The sequence below is a fragment of the Oncorhynchus tshawytscha genome, linkage group LG31 (genome assembly GCF_018296145.1).
Source record: "Oncorhynchus tshawytscha isolate Ot180627B linkage group LG31, Otsh_v2.0, whole genome shotgun sequence".
NCBI lineage: Eukaryota > Metazoa > Chordata > Actinopteri > Salmoniformes > Salmonidae > Oncorhynchus > Oncorhynchus tshawytscha.
This window is the reverse complement of record NC_056459.1, coordinates 31,255,419-31,264,322: the sequence shown is the minus strand read 5'-3', so window position 1 is coordinate 31,264,322 and position 8,904 is coordinate 31,255,419.

The following is an 8,904-nucleotide window of genomic DNA, read 5'->3' as shown; positions in this document are numbered from 1 at the left end:
AGAATGTGTGTCTGTGTCTGTGTCTGTGAGTGGGACACTCTGGCAATAAGCCTTTTGTCAGTGTGTGTGTGTGAGAGAGAGAGTGTGTGCATGGGTGTGCTTGTGAGAGAGAACAAGTCCAGCATTTAGTCCTTTGTCAGTAGATCTGATGTACAGCCAGATTGTTTGTGTGAGTTCAGTTCACTGAGTTCAGAGGTCCAGGAGTTACGTTCTTGCTGAACAACTACAACCAACCAACCAACCAGCCAACCAACCAGCCAACCAACCAGCCAACCAACCAACCAGCCAACCAGCCAACCAACCAGCCAGCCAGCCAGCCAACCAACCAACCAGCCAACCAACCAGCCAACCAGCCAACTAGCCAACCAGCCAACCAGCCAACCAGCCAACCAACCAGCCAGCTAGCCAACCAACCAACCAGCCAACCAACCAGCCAACCAGTTAACCAACCAGCCAGCCAGCCAATCAGTTAACCAGCCAACCAACCAACCAAACGAACAGCCAACCAGCCAGCCAACCAACCAACCAAACAGCCAGCCAACCAGCCAACCAACCAGCCAGCCAGCCACCCACACAACCAGTTAACGAACCAGCCAGCCAGCCAATCAGTCAACCAGCCAACCAGCCAACCAACCAACCAACCAGCCAGCCACCCACCCACCCAACCAGTTAACCAACCAGCCAGCCAATCAGTCAACCAGCCAACCAACCAACCCAACCAAATCAAATCAAAGTTAATTGGTAGTGTGCACAGTTCAGCAAGTGTGATATAGACTTGTTCAGCGAAATGCTTATTTTACTATCTCCTACCAATGCATCACAAAGTCAATCAAGTACACAAATAATTAAAATGTAATATATACCTATACGTACAGTGTGGCAAAAACGTATTTAGTCAGCCACCAATTGTGCAAGTTCTCCCACTTAAAAAGATGAGAGAGGCCTGTAATTTTCATCATAGGTACACTTCAACTATGACAGACAAAATGAGAAAAAAAATCCAGAAAATCACATTGTAGGATTTTTTATGAATTTACTTGCAAATTATGGTGGAAAATAAGTATTTGGTCATTAACAGAAGTTTATCTCAATACTTTGTTATATACCCTCTGTTGGCAATGACAGAGGTCAAACGTTTTCTGTAAGTCTTCACAAGGTTTTCACACACTGTTGCTGGTATTTTGGCCCATTCCTCCATGCAGATCTCCTCTAGAGCAGTGATGTTTTGGGGCTGTTGCTGGTCAACACAGACTTTCAACTCCCTCCAAAGATTTTCTATGGGGTTGAGATCTGGAGACTGGCTAGGCCACTCCAGGATCTTGAAATGCTTCTTACGAAGCCACTCCTTCGTTGCCCGGGCGGTGTGTTTGGGATCATTGTCATGCTGAAAGACCCAGCCACGTTTCATCTTCAATGCCCTTGCTGATGGAAGGAGGTTTTCACTCAAATTCTCACGATACATGGCCCCATTCATTCTTTCCTTTACACGGATCAGTCGTCCTGGTCGCTTTGCAGAAAAACAGCCCCAAAGCATGATGTTTCCACCCCCATGCTTCACAGTAGGTATGGTGTTCTTTGGATGCAACTCAGCATTCTTTGTCCTCCAAACATGACGAGTTGAGTTTACCAAAAAGTTATATTTTGGTTTCATCTGACCATATGACATTCTCCCAATCTTCTTCTGGATCATCCAAATGCTCTCTAGCAAACTTCAGACGGGCCTGGACATGTACTGGCTTAACAGGGGGACACGTCTGGCACTGCAGGATTTGAGTCCCTGGCGGTGTAGTGTGTTACTGATGGTAGGCTTTGTTACTTTGGTCCCAGCTCTCCTTAGGTCATTCACTAGGTCCCCCCGTGTGGTTCTGGGATTTTTACTCACCGTTCTTTTGATCATTTTGACCCACGGGGTGAGATCTTGCATGGAGCCTCAGATTGAGGGAGATTATCAGTGGTCTTGTATGTCTTCCATTTCCTAATAATTGCTCCCACAGTTGATTTCTTCAAACCAAGCTGCTTACCTATTGCAGATTCAGTCTTCCCAGCCTGGTGCAGGTCTACAATTTTGTTTCTGGTGTCCTTTGACAGCTCTTTGGTCTTGGCCATAGTGGAGTTTGGAGTGTGACTGTTTGAGGTTGTGGACAGGTGTCTTTTATACTGATAACAAGTTCAAACAGGTGCCATTAATACAGGCAACGAGTGGAGGACAGAGGAGCCTGTGAGAGCCAGAAATCTTGCTTGTTTGTAGGTGACCAAATACTTATTTTCCACCATAATTTGCAAATAAATTCATTAAAAATCCTACACTGTGATTTTCTGGATTTTTTTTCTAAATTTGTCTGTCATAGTTGGAATGTACCTATGATGAAAATTACAGGCCTCTCTCATCTTTTTAAGTGGGAGAACTTGCACAATTGGTGGCTGAATAAATACTTTTTTGCCCCACTCTATATATACTGTGTATAAACAAGAAATCAAGTACGGTGGGATTAAAACCAGATAAACAATCCAAAAAGCCCTGTAACAGTAATCCAAATTTAAATGTACGTACACTGAGAAAATATACACAAGATATACTAAGAATGATATGTACAGCAGTAGACGTATTAGACTGAGCTACAGTTGAAGTCGGAAGTTTACATACACCTTAACCAAATACATTTCAACTCAGTTTTTCACAATTCCTGACTTTTAATCCTAGTAAAAATTCTCTGTATTAGTTCAGTTAAGATCCCCACTTTATTTAAGAATTTGAAATGTCAGAACAATAGTAGAGAGAATGATTTATTTCAGCTTTCATTTATTTCATCACATTCCCATTGGGTCAGAAGTTTACATACACTCAATTAGTATTTGGTAGCATTGCCTTTAAATTGTTTAACTTGTGCCAAACTTTTCGGGTTGTCTTCCACAACCTCCTACAAAAAGTTGGGTGAATTTTAGCACATTCCTTCTGACAGAGCTGGTGTAACTGAGTCAGGTTTGTTGGCCTCCTTGCTCGCACACGCTTTTTCAGTTCTGCTCACAAATTTTCTATAGGATTGAGGTCAGGGCTTTGTGATGGCCACTCCAATACCTTGACTTTGTTGTCCTTAAGCCATTTTGCCACAACTTTGGAAGCATGTTTGGGGTCATTGTCCATTTGGAAGACCCATTTGCAAACGAGTTTTAACTTCCTGACTGATGTCTTGAGATGTTGCTTCAATATATCCACATAATTTTCCCACCTCATGATGCCCTCTATTTTGCGAAGTGCACCAGTCCCTCCTGCAGCAAAGCACCCCCACAACATGATGCTGCCAACCCAGTGCTTCACGGTTGGGATGGTGTTCTTCGGCTTGCAAGCCTCACCCTTTTTCCTCCATAATGACGATGGTCAAACAGTTCTATTTTTGTTTCATCAGCCCAGAGGACATTTCTCCAAAAAGTACAATTTGTCCCCATGTGCAGTTGCAAACCGTCTGACTTTTTATGGCGGTTTTGGAGTAGTGGCTTCTTCCTTGCTGAGCGGCCTTTCAGGTTATGTCGATATAGGACTTGTTTTACTGTGGATTTAGATACTTTTGTACCTGTTTCCTCCATCATCTTCACAAGTTCCTTTGCTGTTGTTCTGGGATTGATTTGCACTTTTTGCACCAAAGTACGTTCATCTCTAGGAGACAGAACGCGTCTCCTTCCTGAGCGGTATGACGGCTGCATGGTCCCATGGTGTCTATACTTGCATTTGGAAATTGCTCCCAAGAATGAACCAGACTTGTGGAGGTCTACTACAGATTTTATTTTTTTCCCCCATGATGTCAAGCAAAGAGGCACTGAGTTTGAAGGTAGGCCTTGAAATACATCCACAGGTACACCTCCAATTGACTCAAATTATGTCAATTAGCCTATCAGAATCTTCTAAAGACATGACATCATTTTCTGGAAATTTCCAAGCTGTTTAAAGGTACGGTCAGCTTCTTCCATATGTAACTTCTGACCCACTAGAATTGTGATACAATGAATTATAAGTGAAATAATCTGTCTGTAAACAATTGTTGGAAAAATGACTTGTGTCATGCACAAAGTAGATCTCCTAACAGACTTGCCAAAACTATAATTTGTTTAACAAGAAATTTGTGGAGTGGTTAAAAAACGAGTTTTAATGACTCCAACCTAAGTGAATATAAACCTCCGACTTCAACTGTATGTCAAGAATCAAGTATTTAAATAAATATATTCAGTGTGTATTATCAGTGTAACTAAAACACATTGTACAGTGGTAGAAATATTACAATGAGCTATGGCGGATACAGTATTTAAATACACAGTGTGAAATGGGTTCATTGAACCAGCTGGGTGTCCAGTGATTCAATGTCTCTATGACATGGGACAGCAGCGTTGCTGTGTGTGTGTGTGTGTGTGTGTGTTAGTGTGTGGTTGTGCGCGTGGGTGTGGGTGTGTGTGTTGTGTGAGTGAGTGAGTGAGTGAGTAGTGATTGACTTGGTAGACAGCTAGTGATGTCTGTTCAACAGTCTGATGGTCTAGTGATGTCTGTTCAACAGTCTGATGGTGTAGTGATGTCTGTTCAACAGTCTGATGGTCTAGTGATGTCTGTTCAACAGTCTGATGGTGTAGTGATGTCTGTTCAACAGTCTGATGGTCTAGTGATGTCTGTTCAACAGTCTGATGGTCTAGTGATGTCTGTTCAACAGTCTGATGGTCTAGTGATGTCTGTTCAACAGTCTGATGGTCTAGTGATGTCTGTTCAACAGTCTGATGGTCTAGTGATGTCTGTTCAACAGTCTGATGGTGTAGTGATGTCTGTTCAACAGTCTGATGGTCTAGTGATGTCTGTTCAACAGTCTGATGGTCTAGTGATGTCTGTTCAACAGTCTGATGGTCTAGTGATGTCTGTTCAACAGTCTGATGGTCTAGTGATGTCTGTTCAACAGTCTGATGGTCTAGTGATGTCTGTTCAACAGTCTGATGGTAATAGAAGCTGTTCAACAGTCTGATGGTCTAGTGATGTCTGTTCAACAGTCTGATGGTAATAGAAGCTGATCAACAGTCTGATGGTAATAGAAGCTGATCAACAGTCTGATGGTCTGGTAATAGAAGCTGTTCAATAGTCTGATGGTCTAATAATAGAAGCTTTTTCTCTGTTTCTCCATCTTGGCACTGATGCACCTGTAACGTCTTCATCTTTTGGTCCGTAGCCAAGTGAATAGTCTGTGGCCCTGGTGACCGAAAGCCTTAATGATCTTCTTGGCTTTCCTTTGACACCTAGTGATGCATGTATCCTGGAGGGGAGGCTCCGTGCCCCCGGTGATGTTTTGAGCTGAATGCTATGTGGTTGACAGCCACGTGGTTGTGGGCGGTGCAGTTGCCATACCAGGCGGTGATGCAGCACGACAGAATGCTCTCAATGATGCATCTGTAAAAGTTTGTGAGAGTCTTAGGGGGCCATGCCGAATGTTGTCAACCACGGTGTTGGTGTGGCGAAACCATTTCAGGCGGTCAGTGATGTTTACGCAGAGGAACTTGAGGCTTTGACCCTATCCACTGCGGCCCCGTGGATGAGGATGGGGGCGTGCTCCCTCTTCTCTCTCTCCTGTAGTACACGATAAGCTCCTTCATTTTGTTGAGGGAGAGTTATTTTCCTGGCACCACTCCGCCAGGCCTCATCATTGTTGGTAATACCTACCACTGTCGTGTCGTCAGCAAACATAATGATTGAGTTGGAGTTGTGCATGGCCACGCAGTCATGGGTGAACAGAGAGTACAGGAGGGGGCTGAGCACACACCCTGGTGGGCCACCGTGTTGGGGGTCAGCGTGGTGGAGGTGTTGTTGCCTACCCTCACCCACTGGTGGTGGCCTGTCAGGAAATTTAGAATCTAGTTCCCCAGGGAGGAGTTCAGACCCAGGGTCCTGAGCTTAGTGATGAGCACTATGGTGTAGAAGGCTAAGCTGTAGTTGATGAACAACATTCTCACATAGGTATTCCTCGTCCAGGTGAGATAGGGCGGTGTGCAGTGCAACGCCGATTGCGTCGTCCGTGGATTTGTTGGGGCAGTATGCAAATTGTAGTGGGTCAAGGGTGTCGGGTATGGTGGAAGTGATATGGTCCTTGACTTTCAAAGCACTTCGTGATGACAGAAGTCCCTGCCACATGTCTCGTATCTGAGCCATTGAATTGCGACTTCACTTTGTCCATGTACTGTCCTTTTGTCTCTTTGATTGTCTTGCACAGTAGGTCATAGGTGTTCTGTTTGTACAAATGTGGCGTTTGCTCTTTCAGTTTTACACGAATGCTGCCATCTATCCACGGTTTTTGGATTGGATATGTTTTATTCGTCACTGTAGAAACAACATCCTCTATGCACTTTCTGATTAACCCAGAGACAGGGTCAGTGTATTTGTCTACGTTATTTCCAGAGGTAGCCCGGAACGTATCCCAGTCTGAGTGATCAAACAGTCATGTAGCATGGGCTCTGATTGGTCAGACCAGCATTGAACAGACCTTACCACCGGTGCTTCCTGTTTTAATTCCTGCCCATAGGTGCGTGAAGCAGAATGGAGGCATGGTCTGATTTGCCAAAGGGGGGGGGGGCAAAGGAGAGCTTTATATCTGTCGAAGACTGGAAAGTGAGGCAAGAGATGTGTTGGTGGAATTTCAGGAGAATTTTCCCAAAATGTCCTTTGTTAAAGTAACCGGCTACTCGGGATAAAACTGTTTCCAATTTTTTTAATTGTCCCATGTAATTCCTTGAGTGCCAGCGTGGTTTCGGCTTGTGGGGGGGGGGGATGTACACAGCCGCGATAGCTGTCGGGAGATAATGGGGTCGGCATTTGATTGTGAGGCATTCCAGGTCAGGGGAACAGAAACTCTTAAGCGTTTGTACAGTCCTACAATCACACCATGAGTTTGCTGATCATGAAACATACTCCTCCGCCTTTTTTTCTTCCCGCAAAGTAATTTTTACCTGTCCGCGCGATGTGTTGAAAAAAAAACACAATCTGTATCGCTTGATCAAGCACCGCCCCCATCAACCAAGTCTCTTTAAGGCAGATTACGTTTTAAGGCAGATTACGTTTTAAAGCAGATTACAGTCTCTCATATCTGAGCTCGAAAAGGCTATTGCAAAGGTTTATTGTTATGCAAGTAATATACTAGGAAGCAGAGGAAAGTTAGCCCTTTTCCTTAATTGGACAAGAACTCCAGCTCGCCTTCCCCTTCTCCAGCAGCGTCTTTTTGGGAAAAATGGCTGCTGTGATGAATGGAACTGCTTCGGGTAGTCAAGACAAAGGATTTCCAGCTATGGACATTTGTGGTGATTAATCTTCGATCTGATGTCCAGAATTGCTCGTCGGCCATTGGAAATAATACTAGAAACTTTCTGATCAAATATAGTACAAAATAACACTAAAATAAAGCTAGCAACAAGGCGACCATCGTCAGTGTCATATTTTACCAACCAACCAGCCAGCTGACCAACCAACCATAGTTGAAATGGAATGAAACAGGAAGGTACCAACTGGATTTATTGATCGTCAAATGTTTTTCCACGACCCTGACCTGTGTGTGTGTGTGGACTCGGCCACTATTCCCTGATTCGGGTTCTGTTCATATCGTTCCTACCCACTAACCTGGTTTGAGGTGTGCTGATCTGATTGGTAGTGTGCTGTCCTGGTTCGAGGTGTGCTGATCTGATTGGTAGTGTGCTGTCCTGGTTCGAGGTGTGCTGATCTTATTGGTAGTGTGCTGGCCTGGTTCGGGGTGTGCTGATCTGATTGGTAGTGTACTGGCCTGGTTCGAGGTGTGCTGATCTGATTGGTAGTGTGCTGACCTGGTTTGAGGTGTGCTGATCTGATTGGTAGTGTGCTGGCCTGGTTCGAGGTGTGCTGATCTAATTGGTAGTGTGCTGACCTGGTTCAAAGTGTGCGGACTCAGTTCAAATGGTGCTGACCTGGTTCGTAGTGTGCTGGGCCAGAGTGTTGACACAGTTGCGTCCGGCTGTTTTCCTCTGCCTGATTAAAGTGTGCCTGTTCACTCATCTCTGCTCTCCTGCACCTGACTTCCTTTGACCAGTTGCACACACTGTGATACAATGACTGGAACGAACTGCAAAAATCACTGAAGCTGGAGACTCATATCTCCCTCACTGGCTTTAAGCACCAGCTGTCAGAGCAGCTCACAGATCACTGCACCTGTACATAACCCATCTGTAAATTGCCCATCCAACTACCTCATCCCCACACTGTATTTATTTATCTTGCTCCTTTGCACCCCAGTATCTCTACTTGCACATTCATCTTCTGCACATCTACCATTCCAGTGTTTAATTGCTATATTATAATTACTTCGTCACCATGGCCTATTTATTGCCTTACCTCCTATCCTACCTCATTTGAACATACCTTTTCTACTGTATTATTGACTGTATGTTTAGTTTATTCCACGTGTAACTCTGTGTTGTTGTATGTGTCGAACTGCTTTGCTTTATCTTGGCCAAGTCGCAGTTGCAAATGAGAACTTGTTCTCAACTAAACTACCTGGTTAAATAAAGGTGAAATAAATAAAATAAAAAATAAATGTTTGAACAAGCCCCAGCCCAGCTCTACTAGCCCCTGCTCTACTAGCCCCAGCTCTACTAGCCCCTGCTCTACTAGCCCCAGCTCTACTAGCCCCAGCTCTACTAGTCTCAGCCCCAGCTCGACTAGCCCCAACTCTACTAGCCCCTGCTCTACTAGCCCCTGCTCTACTAGCCCCAACTCTACTAGCCCCAGCTCTACTAGCCCCAACTCTACTAGCCCCAGCTCTACTAGCCTCAGCCCCAGCTCTACAATCCTAACTCTACTAGCCCCAGCTCGACTAGCCCCAACTCTACTAGCCCCTGCTTTACTAGCCCCAACTCTACTAGCCC